The following is a 17,883-nucleotide window of genomic DNA, read 5'->3' on the forward strand; positions in this document are numbered from 1 at the left end:
TCTCTGAAAATTTCTACTTTCTTGAAGACATGCTACCCAACTCCAAGAGACTTTTGATCTTGTTAGAATAAAATCTTTTTGCTTACTAATGTAAAAAAAAAAAAATCACTCCTAGGAGTCAGAATACATGTCTTATCTGAGGAGCAACTCAAGAGCCTAGAAAAGGCTACATGATCCCTCCCCTTCTTCTGGGTCTGGAGAGTCATTGGGTGGAATAGCACTTCCCAGATAAAATCCAAAAGCTCATGCCGGATCTTTTAGGTTCCAGTGCCTACCTGGTGCTTTCCTTCCTTCCCACTTCCTTATCTCACTCATTTTCTGGGACTGGCTGTTGCCATCTGGTGACTTTTATCCCCTTCACCACCTCCCTTGAGTCAGGACAATATTGCATTCACACTTGCATTGCTACATCGTCTTCCCAGAGGCCAGGGCAGGTTTTGCATAGGGTAGGTGCTCAGGACTTTTTTTTTTGTTGTTGTTGTGTTACCACTAGAAGGTTTCTTAGAAAAGTATTTCCCAAAATTAATCCTCAGGAGGTTGGGTGACCCATCCAGCAAGCAGCCGATTTCTGCACAAAAGCTTTCAGTTTGATTGCTGAGTCTACCACTTGCTAGACCTATGACTTGGGTTTAAACACTCACTATCCCTCAAGATTAGTTTCTTCATCTTCAACATGAGCAATCTTTTTCCAGCGTGATTGCTGAGAGATCAACTGATTCCCATGTGTTTTAAAGCAGAGTGTAGTCATGGCCCTGGAGTCAGAGAGAGAGAGCAGGATGGCCTAATGATGTCGTTAACACGGGACTGTAGGGTGTGCCGTTAACACCGGCCTGTTCATCACTAAAGTCTTTTCATCACTGGATTCTGAGCACCCAGGACAGAGGATTACAGGTGGGCTCTCAATAGCTTTTTGCCTTTTCACCAAATGCCAATAAAATCAGTTTCCATCTAACTTCAGTGCTTTCTTGCCAGGGGTGGTGGCGGAATGCTTTGTGTGAATGTGGGTGTTGATGAAGAACGGGGGAGCGAATAGATGGAGCATGGTCCTCTTGTTAGGGGTCTCTGGAGAATGGGTCTGGAAGCTTCTGGGGTTCTGAGTACTGGCCTGGCAAGAGCAGTTTGCACCATCTATAGAGCAGATAGTCCTGTTGACAGCTCCTTCGCAGCTCCGCTACCGTGGCTGTGGTCCTGGGACACTAATGCCCAGATACTACCTAGAAAGTTTCCAGTGCCTGGACTGAGGCTCTGGGAGCCCTACTGAGAAGACTGGGTGGTTGGACGAGAGACAGAGAAGTGAGCCATGCCATCATTGACCAGAGATGGGGAGAGGGCTTTGGAGTGGCTGCAGATTTGGAATGCACAGAATTTTCTGGTACGCTCGTTCAGTTTTACCAACCGAATGACCAAACCAATTTTATTTGTGTTTGCAAAGGTTTTTCACTGAAAACATCTTTTTGACACTTAGAAGAGTAATTTCACCAAATCTTATTTATATTGCCATTCACTAACGAGTCACCTAATAAAAATGGATTCTTAATTCTTCACAAAATGTATACTATTTGAATTTTATTTCAGCCCTATTTCCTTCTTTAATGTACTCTTCAAATAAATGGCTGATCAGGAAAATTCTTTTCTTTTGTTCCGTTGAAACTGACCAATTTACCAAGGAGCGACTTACCAAGGAGCGGGGTGTCTTCCTCATCCACCTGCTTGAGCAAGTCACTGTCCTGAGGCCTGTGGACTTTGTTCACTTTCAAACCCTGGCCCGGGCCTTGATTGGGAAAGTCTTTCCAGCCCGGGTTTATAGGTCTGTAGGAAGCCTAGAGGGACTGTGTGTTTGTGAGATTGTTGTGATTGTCTTTCGTCAGCCAGCCTCCTGCTCAGCTGGAAGCTCTACTGTCCACGTACCACGAGCTTTCATCTTGCTGGGGCGGTGTCTTGGTGTTTTGGTTGCTTTGTGACTGCATAGTACTTCATCCTCCTGCTGAGCCTTTCTCAATAGTAAAATATGACCTCTGTGGGAGGATGTGGGACAACTGGAGCCTGGGTTGACAGAGTAACCTAGAACACTGGGAGTGAACACAAACAAGGCCAGTGCAGCTTGAAGAAGAGTTGACAAAAGCAACAGGAATCTAAGTGCCTTGGCTTCCAACCAGAATGAGGAGTCCAATACAGTGCTCTGTATACAGGTTGGTTGCTTTGTTAAGTGCTTTTGCTTTGCTTTAATCCCATCGAAATAAACGAGAGAATCAAAACCAGACTGGGAGTAAGCCTTTCGCCCAGGACGTTTCCTTAGAGGCCATCAAGATGGAAACATCTTTTGGAGCTTGTAGAATGCAATAATTTGTAGAGCAGTGAATTAATGCTCACAACATGACTTAACCTCTTCTGGTACTCTAAAAACTAAGAGACAAATTTAAACCCCACAAGGACCAGAGCATCTTTGCCCCATAGATGTGGTACAGTTTATGTACCAACTACCCTGATACAGGGACGGGCTGTTTCCATGACTTTCACATCTCTAGTTGTAATCACTCCTCTATAAGGGATGGCAGTATTTGCAGCAAAGCCTGAATAACACAGCAAATGCCTGTCACTCACAGCTTGGGGCTTGCAATTTTATCATTCTTGCCTTTATTATCTGTTTGGAAGCAGATATGTACGTACATTTCTACACCAATAAATATAACTTTAATCTTCAAGTCTCTGCTTTGTAATGTATGCAATTATCAAAGAGACACAACTATTTCAAATCTAGGAGTTCATTCATAATGTTGGAAATACTTTTCCATCATTTGTAGAGAACCTGCTTTTTTTTCTTCTGTTATGTTTCTCTAGCATGGTCCTTCCCCTGTGATCTTTCCCTGGGGCTTTGCAATTAAATGAGTAATGATCTTGGAAGGTTAAGTAGATAATATAATTGTGAAAACCTATTAAATCCAATTATTTTTTTTCCGTGACTATGAAACACAATCTCTAAAAACTGAAGTTGTGCAACTCCCTGGAAGGCTCACGGCTCAGCTCAGTGTTGCATCTAATGAAAACAAAACCAAAAATAAAGCACAAGTGATCCATGAGGCTGTCTCTTTGAGCCTCATTGCCTGTAATTGTAAACATCTGAACTTAGGGTTTTCAGGAAAAGCTCTCCCCTGCAATCCACGCAGAGAGTTAAGAATAGCCCAGCCTAATGACTGTTTTTGTCTGACGATGCTCCAGACTGCTTGTCATGATCGTCTCAACACAGGTAAGTGAGGCATGCCTTCTCGGACACATAAGCTTCTCTCAGAGCGGAAGAGCCAGGAGCGATTGGCGTTCAGATCGTCTGCTGTTCTTCTCCGTCAGTTAGGACAGTCAGCTGTAAGTTTCCACATGGCATTTCTGGTCTGTTTTGGGAATGATCCTGAGGAGGTGACATGATGACCCACGTTAGCACCAGTTATCACCTGGGCATGGGCGTTGTTCTGGTGGCAATTGCACCCGATACTAAGGAAAGGGTGACTTATGCCACTATCACCCGTCTTACTTCAAAGTGGGAGGTACTCCAGTTGCCTGGTTACCAGACTTAATGACCTTTATAGAGTGGAACACCCTCTGATGAGTTGCCTTTAGATTGTTAACCTTGGTTTCTCTTTGTCTTCTCAATAGGAATAATAATAATAATAATAATAATAATAATAATAATAATAATAAAAAGTCAGTTTCCTCTTCTACAGACTTTTGGAGTTAGGTTAAGGTCTGTTTACAGATCTGGTTCACTCCATTCACAAAAACAACGGTTCACATTTAAAAGGAAAAGGGGGCAGGCATGTTCCATTGATTTGTAGTACACATTAAGTTTTACTAAGCGTCTTTCCATGGCTCCTTCCTCCCTTAGGCAAGCCTGTGAGCTAGGCGCTGAAGGCATACCGTCCTTCCCTGTCCCTGTGAGCTGAGGACTGGCAAGCTTCACGGGATGCATAAGAAATAAGCTTAGAAACCTTAGCTTTTGTTTCAAATGTATTCGTCTTCCCTGCTCTGTCCTTCTCCCTCTCTTTTCCCTCCTTCCTTTCCTCCCTTTTTCCTTCCCTTCCTCTTTTTTTTTCATCTTTACCAACACCTTTGTTGGCTCTAAAATTATTTGATGATGCTTTTAGGGCAAAAATGACTTGCTGGCTGGCAAGATGGTTCAGAGGTGGAAGACCTTGCCACCAAGCCTGACAACCTGAGTTTGAGCCCACAAGTGGAAGGAAAGACCTAAATCCTGTAAGTTGTCCTCTGACTTACACATGCCCTGTAGTACTAGTGCCCCCAATAAACAAACATAAGAACAAATTAAATCGCTTGTTAATACTCCTGCTACATAAACATTACAGAAGTCACCCACGGAGAACATCTCCAAGTCTTATGGTGTTTCTACTGATCTTACTTACAGGGAAAGGGATTGTGAACAGTTTCCCGAGGATCCAGCTGATGTTGCTTTATTAACCATTCAAATATTCAAGGACCTGAATTCTTCTCCAGAGCAGACTCTATGCCTCTTAACATTCTCTGCCTCAGGGACACAGAGTTCAGGTTCAGTTACTCTCATAGAGAGCATTCCTCCCTCTGCTTAAGTGTCCTCTGCTCATGAGGAAACTGAGCCGAACAAAAATAAAAGTGTGATTTCCTCCGGGTTACAAGTGTGTCCTTCTAAGGAGAAACCTTAGCTTCACAAGTCATTTTCATCTAAGCAACAAAAGCATCCTTTCCTCCAGTGAAGAATACACTGACAGTCTCAAGCTCTGTGTTAGAGTCTGCCTAATGGAAAAGATACAAAATGACTTTGATTTAGAATTTTTTTTTTTTGAGATAATTTTGCCTGAAAACGGCATATCCGCTCTACAAACGATCGTTGCTAAAGTATCTCATTGTGTGCCTATTGTGTGTTGGGTGAATCCTAGTGGACTCCCTCAGAGGAAATGCTAAGCAAAGTGCAGAACTGGGCTTTGTCTATCGAGAAGTTGCATGCTCCATTGCAATGATGAAAGGCCCGGGGCAGCCAAGGGCATTTACAGTAAATGGGGCGTGGGCTCCAAATCCGAGGGGTTTTATGGCTCTGTGCTGGTTTTTTTGATTGTCAGGCTGCATTTGCCTAACTTGTTGATCATAAACAGCACGGCAGAGACTATTTCCTGACTAAGAATCCCTTTGATATTCTAGCAATGACTCATGGAGTCACACATGCCCACAGAGTGGCCAGTGTCACCTTCTGAGGTTTTCACGTAGGGCACGTACAACACGTAAAGCAAGAGTAATGAGATTTCCGTGTTAGCCTGAACTCCTTCCAGGCACTCTCTCCTGTCCCCTAATCAGGACCTTGGTAATTTGGGAGTCTACAGACCCCTTTGCTCCACACGACTTTCCCTGGTGCTCGACTTGTCAATACACCACTGTTAAGAGTGCACAGCATGCCGCCTTCTCGGTTTGATCCATGCTCTCTTTCTCCTTGGTAGGTCCTTGGTGGGCATTTCTGTTTGGTAGAGAGCATGTGTATGTCCACGCTTACAGATGGATGACTGGCTAGGTGGATAGCTGGCTCTTTAGTGAGGGAAGATAAAATGTATAATTTCTACCCTCTACCCTTTCTCTCCCTCTCTCATTTTCTCCCTCCTTCCCCCACCTCTCCTTTCTTTCCCCCCCCTTTCTCCCTCCATCCCCCGCTTCTGGTCCCCAAACATATATTGTTACAAAACACAGATACTCCCCTCAGTTTGAGGAGAAGGAACTGAAGGAGGAATCCATCGATGTGGAGTTATCTCACCAGCAGCTTAAATGAAAAAGGGGAATAGACATTTTGTCTCAAATTACAGAAGATTACTAGTTGGAGATAGCCTAGACTCTTTTACCAGAACCAGGGAGAAAAGAGTGTATGTCTGAAGCAGTAGTGAGAGTTGAGTATATTCAGGCTTCAGCATGAGTGTTTTAGAAACTACGAGGAAGTTTGTTAGGTCTAAACCAAGGGTGATTTGAAGATAACACAGGGAAATGCTTCTTAATGTTAAGCAAGTATTTTACTGTAGTTGATAGCCATATTTTTAATATCAATCCTACTTTTAGTTCTGGGGTAAATGAAAAAAATAAAATTTTTATTTTATGAATGTGAATTGCTTTAGATTTGTTCCACTGCCTTCCCCAGGACATTCCTCTGTCACACACTACACTACGAGCACCCAGGGACTGTCTCCATTTCACCAGCAACTGATTGCATATGTCCTTGTTACTCAAAATATCTCTGGGTTTTTGGTACTTTTCTTCTGAGTATGTGATACTGCTTGTTGGTACTTTTCTTCTGAGTATGTTGTAATGGGACATGCTCTGGCTCCCTGTGTGAGAGGTCAAAGGCCATGAGTGCATTAGACACGGGGTGCCCTGTAAGGACCCTGTTTACTGCGGTGAAACAACACTTGCTAACTGACACCAGGGTGTGCCTGAATGAGCTAATTCAGTTTCTAGTTGGAGTCAGTCTCAAGATGCATTACTGTGTAGAAAACAGTTCTGTAACATCCACAGAACAAAGAGAAAACTTAAGAGTGATACTATTTAAGGTCAAAACCTACATTTTTGAAACAGTAGAGGCTACCATCTCTACCAAAACAATAGTAACAATAAAAATACCCAGATTAACAGATCACTCTATTCCCTTCTGACATGTTAGGGGCCTCAATGGCTGGGGGAGAACAGGGGGCTGAGTATAGCACCCTAGACATGAGGTCTCCAAATGACTCACCTTAGAAAGAGTCTGGAAAGGGTCCATGCCCTAATTACTCTACAGTTGCATTGGGGAGCCCAATCAATAGCCCTTTTGTTTTTCCGGGAGTAGCAGTGAGGTATCTATAAAGCCCTCCCAGTAAAATATGATCCCAGTCCTGCAGGGCATGGCTGTGAGGCTAGTTTCTATGGAGGACTGAACAGCACAGGCGCTTTCGCTGAGAGCCATTCTTGCCGTGTTGCAAGATCATTTCCTATTACGTAAGAAGAGTGACTTCTTCCTTAGCTGTGGCCAAGCTGCCAGCCAGATCTCACAGACTGCCCTCTGAACTTTAGACCCTGCTTTCTCCCTGGCAGAGGACAGCCTGGCTCTTTCAGAGGAAAGCCTGTTATGGCCTCAACTGGAGAGCTCCCATTTGCAATTTTCAGGCTCACCGGTTTCAAAGTGGTTTCTATAAGGATATTAGACCAGATTCATCTGAGTCATGTTCTGAGTTTGTTGTAAAGTTACAAACAGTGGAGGCAAGCTTTCCAGAGATGTTTTGAGTAACAAGGACATATGCTACCAGTTCCCAGTGAAATGGAGACAGTCCCTGGGTGCTCGTAGCGTAGTGTGTGACAGAAGACTCTCTTGAGCATTGACAATGTCTCTTGACCCTCACAATTGCTAAGAACAGCTGACATGCAGTCTGACCTCATAAGCAGGAGGGAGGAGGAGGAGCCCATATTTCCTCCAAGCCATTAGTCCTGGACAGGAGGGAGTCCAAGTGGTACTGATGTTGTTGGCTTAGAAGACCCTCTGTACACGGTTTATTTTTTACCTGAAAAAATGGAAAGGCAGAACAAGATGGTCTTAAAACTCTTCTAGGGTAAACATAATACTCTGGTTCAAAGAGAGTCTTCTGAAGTAACTGGAAATCATAATAAACTCATCTCAGACTCAGAAGGCCAATGCCGCTCTCATCTGGGCACTGTGCTGTGTGCTGACTTCCTGCCCTCTGGTGTACAGTCTTCTCCCTTCACCCAGGGACTCAACTATCAGAATGCCTGGGGGAGGAGCTACAGAGCATCCTGTAGGCATGAGCTGTGTGTGCTGTGTCTTCTGTTCATAGGACGTTTTAGCAATCTCAGCGAGATTTGCCAGAGAAGCAGACAAAGGGAGCCACAGGGACCCACTTCTCAGGCACCTTTCTTCCTCTGTGCCTTTGATCTCCTTACAGTGTAGTCTGAAATACTTGCCATAGACAAGAACCAAACAATGGAACGCCAGCAGCAGATTGGTCCTAAAGCATACTGGTTAGCTCTTGGCTATCAGGCAGAGAGGTGTTGCCTTTCCTCAGACATGGCCTGTTGGTGTATGTTACTTCATCATGATAGAATTGAAAACAAAGACTTTTTTTTAACTTGGAAAATAACTTTGATTTGCTTCATATTTACGAAGTTAAAATTCCAAATAAAAATCCCAGTGTCAAGTTTTCTTTTTTCTGAAAATTTCTGGCCGTGTTTAGATGTGTGTTCCTCTAAGTTAACAGGCAGGCTGAGCTCAGAGGCTACTGTCCCAGGTGGTAGTTGAGGTACTTCCACAGTGACAGACCCTGCCTGGCCTCTTTTGCAGGGTATCTTGTTAGTCTGGCTCCTTTGATCATTTCTGCATGATTCTTCAAGGGAGTTGATAAGCCAAGTCTGGTGTCCTTGGACTAGGCAAAAGAAACTGGGATCTAGAAGCAGCAACGTTACCGTGAGAAGCTCCTTAGGAGTGAAGTGGAGTCTGAAGCAGGGCCCTGCAGTGAAGGACTTCTTTCTTAGGCTCAGGGTAGTGCAGAGAGGTTCTAAGCTAGGGCAGTGAGCACGTAGGCACCTTGTCCTGAGCTCAGCAGGATGAAAGGGTGGTGCCCCCGGGTGGAGGACCTGCTTTCCTTCTCATTCTCTTGGATCAGCCCTAAGGTGATCTTGCCATGATCTCCTATTACCAGTAGAAATCTTGGTCAGTAAGGTAACTTTTAGGCTTCTATTTCCAGCTCTAGTCATGTGTTGAAACGATCCTTAGACCCCTTAACTATTGGAACCACAAATGAAGGCTAACAGCGTGTGGCATGTCAGATTTGCATGGTCCTTACATTTCACAACAAGGATCTTGGCTTGGCTAATATTTTCATGCCCTAATAACAGCAATCAGCGCTTGGGTTGGTCATATGGTAATAAATAGGCACCCATCTGGGACATGGCCTTGTAAAGCAGGGCAGGAAGTGCCACATCATATGGAAAGTTGTACTTTTAGTTTCATAACTCGACTTTTGCCTAACAAAGACACTTACTGAAACAGCCCTCCTAGCATAAGGCATGCGTTAAGATAGTTCATGAAAATTGTATCTTTGTACAAAATATTTTCCTCTAAATCTTCTTGAGTTATCACTGTGACTCTGAAGTAGACAGAGATGCTGCTATAACTAATTTGTAACAAAAGGAAATGGGACTTAGGGAAATGAAGTAATTTTGTCGGTGTCTCATAATTAGGGAAACAGAATCAAAATCAGTTCCTGACATTAGTGCACTCGGCGTCTCTGCCTCTGTGTCCACATACCCAAAGACTGGGTACTAGTACCAGGGTGTGTGTATTTGTGTGGATGTCCACACACCCAAACACTGGGTACCAGTACAGAGAGGCAAGTTATTCTTTTTCAACCTAAGAACTTTTAAAGTGCTTACTTAGGAAAATGGCAAGTGTTTTATAGAATACATACAACTCTTAAGAAAAGTTAAAACATCCTGTGAACCTCACGTTAAGATTTTTCTTACACTTAGGGGCCCAGAGTCACAATCCAAATGAGCTTAGTCTCTTTTATGGACCCATGGCCTCTCCAGGGTGTTTTGATGACTGGTTATAAGAAGCATCCATAATGTAAGAATCCATACAGGAACTGCTTTCCCTGGCTGTGACATACGTCCTGGCTATTCTCTTTATCCAAAATGTGCTTTAGAAAACCCGTAATTTCATGTTGTTATTATTCAGCCGCCAATAGAAAATACTTATATATTCCCCAAACCTTTGTATGCCACCTAAGCTACTCCACGTCTCTTATATGGCTGTTGCTATTATTACATTATCAAAGGAAAACGTGCAAAGCAGGTTCCTGGCTTGGTGTAGCCCAAGGGGCAGAGTGACATGCCCAGGCTTTGCCCCTTTCTGGAGCCCTGGTTTCCCTGTTTTCCCCTAAGTCTACTATGCGGGTCATGTGCTGTCTTTCTTTACCTTCCGGCACTTTCATTGTGTATGCTTGGTGGGCCTGGGTGCATTTAGGAACATACCCGTAACTGTCCTGTGAATTGGTGATACAGTTTTAAATTGTTTGAACTTTGTCAACAAGTGGAGACTTCTTTAGGACTTTCTGTGTTTTTGGAAACCATGGTATACTTCTTAGGAAAATATTATTCTTGTTTATAAAGAATATAAAAATTCCTTTGAGATCACTAAAGTATCTAATTAAAATACTTATTTTTATAAAGTCATAATTTTTTTAAAGCTATTAGATGCTGTGGGATCCAGTGACTTTTGAAAATTCAGTTTTATGAAGTAAAAATGAGTCTTTCAAAAGCCATGAACATCTCACTATGTGGAGTTATGGCACATTCAGTAAAAGTGTTTCTTTTAACCCAGGCCGGGATGAGCTTTACCCATGGTGGCCTGTGACCTCGCCTTCCTTGCTGAGTGATGGAAGCAAGCTGCAGAACACGATTGCCCCTCCCTTCTTCATTGCCTTGAATCCTGGACTTCAGATATCCATCCCTTTCTTTTGTTGAAAGTATTTTATTTATTATTTTACATGTAGGGATGGTGGTGGTGGTGGTGGTGTGTGTGTGTGTGTGTGTGTATGTGTGAGTGTGTGTGTACATGTGTATGTGCATGCACCCTGTCCCTTCCTGGTATCCAAGGAGGCCAGAAGAGAGCATTGGACCTCCTGAAACTAGAGTTACACATGGTTGTAAGGTACCATGTAGATACAGGTACTTAAACCTCTTGAAGAGCAGCCAGTACTTTTAATGTTGAACTATCCCTCCAGCACCGATATGTTAATTTCTCCAAATTAAATCTACAAAATATTCCCAGAATATTCAGTCTCCTTTCATCTATATTCTTTTTTCCTTGTCTTAGAAATCTTATTAATGACATTTTAGCATTAATCATCCTATTGCTTTTTGACTGTACCTTGAAGATCCTTAATTTTGTGCCTTTGATCATGTTTAAATTAGTCTACTTCTATTCAAGTAAGCTCAGACTTTTCAATGAACTTAAATATTAATAGAGTTAATAACTTACATTGTAGGAGCAATATTACAAAGTAAGAATATTCTATGAGAAATGGGAAATTAGTAATAATGACTAAGAGGTAGTATCATATATATATATATTATTCATATATTTATAAGCCACTAAAGCAGTAGTACTTGACACATACCATTTGTCTGACTAGTATTTTTCTATATGATTGCTAAAGGGAAGGGAATCAGCAAAGGCATCATGGGAGAAACATCCATTAGTTATGACCAAAAAGTGAACCATGAATGAATGAAGTGAGGCTAAGAGCTTTCTGGACAAAGTAGCTCAGTCTAGATTAGCATGTCTCAAATTTAGGACTCTCCATCGTCTTCAGTTGTATTGACAGCTCTAAAAAATTCTGCATATGTAGATTTTATTTATCTGTATGTATCCATATATTAATATATAAATTACATATCAGTGTAATTTAGAAATGAAAGCGAAAGGCGCTGAAGAGGGGGCTGAGCAGTAAAGAGTTCTTGCTGTTCTTGCATAGGATCGTGGTGTGGTTTACAGCACCCACAGCAGGCAGTTCACAACCACCTGTAACTCTAGTTATGGAGGCTCTGATGACCTCTTCAGGCCTCCGTGAATACCTGTGTGTGGGGGGTATACATACATACTCTCAGGCACACACACATACACATACACAAATAAAAAAAATAAGTCTTAAGAGAACGTAAAACTAAGAAATGAATTTTTATTGATTTTTAAAAATATAACCATAAACTTATGACATGTTGACATTATTAACATTTTTATTGGAAAAAATATTACAAAAGCAATATATTTAGTGCAAAAATTTGTTTTTACCAGTTTCTTTAATGTCTAGTTTAATAGAAGGAGGCAGAGTTTCTAATCTGCTTCTACATTCCGTGTGTTACAGTAGCACAGACCATTTACCTCTAGAAACTCTACTGTGTATTTGGGAAAATGAGAATGAGAAATATAAATAATACATCAGTATCTCAGTGGACACAGAGTCTCCTTGTTTAGACACCCAGGAGAGGCTCAGGATCCCCTGAGGCCTGTGAACCACACAGCAAGGACCTCCACATTCTGCTATATAAGGCCATTCATCTCTTTAAAACAATTTACTTTCTGAATGATGTGTATGTGTCTGTGTGAATCTGTGCATGTGATTGCAGGTGCCCATGGAGGCCGGAGGTGCTGGATCCCTGGAGCTGGAGTTACAGCTGACTGTGAGCAACCTGATATTGGTGCTGGGAGACATACTTGGCTCCTCTGGAAGAGCAAGAAGAGCTGTTAACTGCTGAGCCATCTCTCCAACCATTTATTCATCTCTTTTTATGAATATTCTTATTCGCTTTTCCCTTTCTCTTATTAATTAATAAATTCTATGAGAACAGAGGTAGTGATATTTGCTCAATGAAATAATTGGCTGATATTGATGACATTGGTTTCCATTAAAACTTATATATATACACACAGAGACACATACACATATGCATACATCAGTTTATCATATCTATCCATTTATCATCAGCATTTTAAGAAGTAGATATGTTAAGTATATAAATACTATAAATGAATAGAATCAGCTGTTAAATATTGGCTCAAAGGTAGTAACAGAAGTAATGAAATTACTCTTTCTACCATAGATATTGCTCAAACAAAGGAAATGAATATGTATAGACAGGATGGCAATTTGCCAGCCTTACTTCTGCAAATCTTAAATTCCTGGTACATCTAGGATCATTATATTATGTCCCTTCACTGTCTGCTGCCAGATGGCAGCTGCATTTATATTTATATGTCAATCAAGTATATGTAGAAACCCCGCCATGAGGTCTGCCATAGGAAGTGCACTTTTTTTTTTCATTTTTTTGGAGGAGGAGAGTTAGAGACAGGGTTTCCCTGTGTAATATCCCTGACTGTCCTGGAACTAGCTCTTGTAGACCAGGCTGGGCTTGAACTCACAGACAACCGCCTTCCTCTACCTCCCGAGTGCTGGGATTAAAGATGTGCACCACCACCGCCCGGCTGGAAGTGCACATTCTTCAGTCATTTCTCAAGGAAATTCCATCAGGAGCAGCTTAGCGGGCTGTACAGAGATCACTGTTAATACAACACACTCAGGTCCTGAGTATGGCCTGGCCACGGGTCCCTTCCTCGAAAGACATCATTCTTTGGCATGCCAGTAGAGGACCAGGTCTCCCAGCATCTTTCTCCAGTGCATGCCTGATCAGACTTGCTATGCTTCAGCTCAAACATCCAGGATGGAGTGTAGCTACAAGGAGCCTTACCGTATTCTGACAACTACAACTCTAAAAACATATACAGTAGATCTTTTGGATATTATGTTTTGTTTCCCCTTTGTCAATGGAAAGAGCAGATTAGTACAAGTTGGGTTCAGATGTACCGAATAAATATACCCCAAACTTCTACATATCTGAAGCTTGATGGTGGAATAAGACCATCTAATGAAGTCAATGCGGTCTTTCAGGGAGGATGTTGGGGCCAGCGAAGGTAAATAATTTATCCAGGACTGTTAAGTTGAGTGTGCTGACAGTCCTTTGTGTCCATGCTGTGCCCCATCCCAGGGAGGGTCTGAGTTGAGGCTTCCGGGCCGCTGAAAACGCTTCATCACTAGGAGCCGCAGCATTTCCTGGCTTGAGAGCGTGTGCTCAGTGGGGCTTGTTTTCTGTGAGATGGGTTACTACAATTTTGAGTGAGACTTTGGGCAAGATGCTCAAAAGATCAAACAAACCAGGCAACTAATTCTTAAACAGTCCTGTCCATTCCAACCAGCTGGGTTTAGCTCACAACATCTTGAGACTCCGGCCCCAGTAGGGGCTCCTTATAGCACAGAACAAGCTGGTGGATGTGTGTGACCGTTGGGCGCATATGTTCTACTCTATTAGTTGTTGCTTTTTGGCTTCTTGCTTATTTCTTCCTCTAAGGACTAAACTAAGCTGCATAGTTATGCCCTCTACAAGAAACAGCTCCCCTCATGGGCATTGCTTTGCTCAACGATTAAGTGTTGTTGCAGGGAGACTGTATCATCAAGGAAAATGACTGTGTAGCTATCTTTGCCTTTGTGAAGGGCAAGTAATTCTACAACATGTGGCTTCCTGCTTGTCTGTACACTCCCCACCACACCATATGTCTGGCCTTCCATGAGCAAAAGTTTCACTCTTGAAATTAGTGGTGACCTTTCTTGTTTTTCATATACCCGAAAGAGGAGATACTTTGTTATCAAGTAGTTTTAGGACTGGTTTCTGCAAGGTAGGAGACAGCCTCACAATGAAGCCTGAGCAGCAGTAGCTCCAGGACCAGGTGGATGAATGCTTGTCCAATGCTGACTCCAGAGCAAGCGCTCACTTCCTGTCTTCAATATCACTGTAGTGGCGAGGTCTACCCAAAACATGTCCAAGTGCCATGTGCAGAGACAACTATTTCTCTCTATTTCAAGGGTGGGCAATCACAGGGGAAAAGTAGAAGAGCGAACAGTAGTGACCAGAATGTCTGCCCCTTCCTGGAAGCTTGGAACTTGAGACTCATCACGGTGACATATTGCTTCTTTCCTCTCAAGAACAGCCTCGTGTTTCAGTGAGTGGGAGCTCAGAAAACAAATCTTCATCTAGAGAGACTTGGTGTGAGAAAAGGAGACATGTGGAGCAGAAGGAACATTAGGCTTAGCAGGAGGAAAGACTGTAGGAAGAGCTGCAGGCTGAGGGGAGCCAGCCCTGGCCTTGCCCAACCTAGGCTATCTCCTCTTGTGCCCATCAGCCCACCCTCCCTCACCACTCCCGACCTCCTTGTACTTCCCTACAAATGTGAAGAAAGTTCCAAAACTCTTGGCATCCAGAACAAGTACTCCTTCAAGTGGCCTGAGGCTGTTCTTGTGTTTGAATCTTCTAGAGAAGATACGCATAATTCAGGTCCTCCTCTCTCAATCCCCACCCACTTTAGAAAATTCAGCCTCATAGACCCAATGGGAAAGTCATTTGATCAAATATTAATGTTATACATTATATTTTAGGAAGTAGTTACCTTTATAAAACAGAGAAACACAAATTAAAAAATCTCCAAACAAAACATGTATGATGTATCACATATATAAAGACTTGTTTGTAAATATTTTTCTGTCAATTAATGCTTCTTAAAAGTAAGTCTTTGAGGATTACAATCTTGTGCAATGTGTTTTGATTATAATTGGCCTCTCCTTCCCAGATCCACCTCCTCTTCTCTACCCACCCAAATTCATGGCCCTTTAAAAAAAATAGAAGACCAATTTGTGTTGCCTAAATATTGTTGGGTGTGTGGTCTTCCACTAGAGCTTAGTCAATTTATTAGGGGATACACTCTTAGATAAAATTCTCTCTATATATATATTCCATAGCTGGGACTTGAACTGTAAAAGCCCGGGACAGACTCTACCAAGAGAGAAAAGAAGCAGCCCATCATATCAAAATCATGTTACAAATTAACTCACCAGAAGGTTCCTCCAGGATAATGCCTGTAGTTAGGATGATTTTAGCAACAGGCCATAGAAATGGCTGTGAGCCAATACCCGGGTCTGTGCTCAGCAGACCTGGGCTCCAGTTCCAATGCTCACTTCCTAACCTGAAGAATGGTGATAATCGTTGTCTTGTCTTGCAGGTTTCCTGTGAACTCTGATGCTGTGTGTGCAAAGGACACATCATCATTCCTGTCACATTTTAAGTATTGTTCAGGAGTTGTTATCCTTTTGTTTATAGATGTGATGGCTACTTGCTTACTTGTTTGTTTGTAAGGTCATAACTATAAAATCTGTTCAAACACAATTTTCATATGTTTCCACTAATTGGTGATTACCAGAATCAAAAAGTAAATGACATTATCATTTGTGGATGTGATTTTTATAATCTCTGCTGAGTGTTTCTCTATAATGAAATACTTCCCCCCCCTGGAGAAATAGCACATTATAATTCCAAGGAAACAATTTATATTTAAAAAATTCAATTTCCTTTGGCCTAAATTTGAGTTTATTTTAATCACAAATAACAAGGAAATTAACAATCAGTCCTGGAACCTTATCTATTACCATCTATTTCTCATAAGATTACTAAAAACTTATATACTGTAAACCATGGTTACTCTCATAAAAACAGGAAGTGAACTGAGACCTGTGTTTCTAATGAACAAATGTCAGGTGTCATGTTGCTAGGAAATCACTATGTAACTTGAACTTTCTCTGTATGCAAATCTTCTGAATATGCTTTAGGACACCCGTAACCAAGCTGAAAATTTAGATAATATTCCAATTACAGCATTCAATAGTACGATTTTCAAGTAAGAATGTCCCGAACAAACCATTGTTTCTGTACTGAAGTTATTATTAATCATGTTTTCCCCAAGACAAGGTTTCTTTGAGTAGCCTTGGCTGTCCTGGAACTAACTCTCCTCTGAAGACCAGGCCAGCTTTGAACTCACAGAGATCCATCTGCCTCTGCCTCCCAAGTGCTGGGATTAAAGGCGTGCGCCACTACTGCCCAGCAATAATGAAGCTATTTTTTGAAGACTAAAAGTTCTCTCTGTTTGGAGGAGTGGGCAGCTATGTGTGCTACCGAGGTTCTATTTTCCTTTTAAACTAGGTTTTCCACAGAGATGAGTTTCTGGTCTGCATCTTCTGGACAGGTTTCCTAATAGAATCTGCATGTTCAAAATGCTATTCTGCATTTCTTGCACTTGGACCAGCTGCACACAGTGGAGTACTACACAGCAGAAAAAAATGACATCTTGAATTTTGCAGGCAAATGAATGGAGCTAGAAAACATCATTTTGAGTGAGGTAACCCAGACCCAGAAAGACAATTATCACATCTACTCACTCATAAGTGGTTTTTAAACATAAAGCAAAGAAACTAGCCCACAAATCACAATCTCAGAGAACCTAGACAACAGTGAGGGCCCTAAGAGAGACATACATAGATCTAACCTACATGGGAAGTAGAAAAAGACAAGATCTCCAGAGTAAATTGGGAGCATGGGGACCTTGGGAGAGGATTGAGGGGAAGGAAGAGGCAGGGAAGGGAGCAGAGAAAAATGTAGAGCTCAATAAAAATCAATAAAGTTTTTTAAAAAATTATTCAGCAGTGTCTTCCATAGGTGCTGGACCAAGATAATGAGGAATGCCACGTTCCAATGCATGGTTTTATTGTGGGATCTTTTGAATAAAAAAAAATGACCATTATAGATCTGTAGCCTCCTTTCTCTCTGGGTTAAGGTGTGTTTTCACTTCCTCTTCCTTTCCTACTGGGATTGTGTAAGCAACACCCCATAAATTGCTCCCAGGATTTTCAACAAGAGTCACGATTCTTTCAGGCTTGCCAGGAACCCCATGGTGATCGGTGCTGCCTTGCTTGAAGTGCTGGTTGTAGCTTGCCCAGGTAGGGGGAAGTCCACCTTCCAGAAGAGCGAGCCATGACCAAACATCCACATCTTTCTGGACCTCAGCATCAGAACCGGACTGCGGCCAACATGAGTAACCAGCTGCTTGGGAACCCATTCTTGTTTTCTCAGAGAGAATCAAGGTAGTTAAGGGACATTAGTTTGAGACAAAAGAGTGGATATTATAGACAAATCACTTAGCTGTTCTAGCTGATGGATGTTGGGGTTGTAGCTGGTAAGAACACGGTGGGACTGTGAGGAGGCGCGAATCCCCACAGCTTTCTGTGTACTCCCTGAAGCTAATGCCCCAGTTAGGGGGACAGTAAGAAAGGGGATAGGAAGACAACCAGTATCTACATGGGGTGGACCAGAGAGGTGTGGGGGGATAAATGTGACACTGAAAGGTGGGACAGTGGCTGGGCTTCTGGTCCTTTACCTGATCCTTTT

General features: G+C 42.3%; 1 long non-coding RNA gene and 1 pseudogene across 1 annotated transcript; one reads left to right on the forward strand and one right to left on the reverse strand.

Moving 5' to 3' along the window:
* The first annotated feature begins 3,056 nt into the window (after positions 1–3,056).
* Positions 3,057–12,404, forward strand: LOC126489603 (uncharacterized). Its single transcript, XR_007588964.1, has 4 exons — positions 3,057–3,244; positions 4,134–4,242; positions 10,382–10,526; positions 12,190–12,404. It is a non-coding gene; the product is annotated as an uncharacterized lncRNA (long non-coding RNA).
* Positions 12,405–16,632: 4,228 nt separating this feature from the next.
* LOC126489609 (putative glutathione-specific gamma-glutamylcyclotransferase 2) lies at positions 16,633–17,487 on the reverse strand (annotated as a pseudogene).
* Between the last annotated feature and the right edge of the window lie 396 nt (positions 17,488–17,883).

Source organism: Alexandromys fortis, unplaced genomic scaffold (genome assembly GCF_014885135.2).
Source record: "Alexandromys fortis isolate MF-2015 unplaced genomic scaffold, M_Fortis_MF-2015_v1.1 scaffold_211, whole genome shotgun sequence".
Taxonomy (NCBI): Eukaryota; Metazoa; Chordata; class Mammalia; order Rodentia; family Cricetidae; genus Alexandromys; species Alexandromys fortis.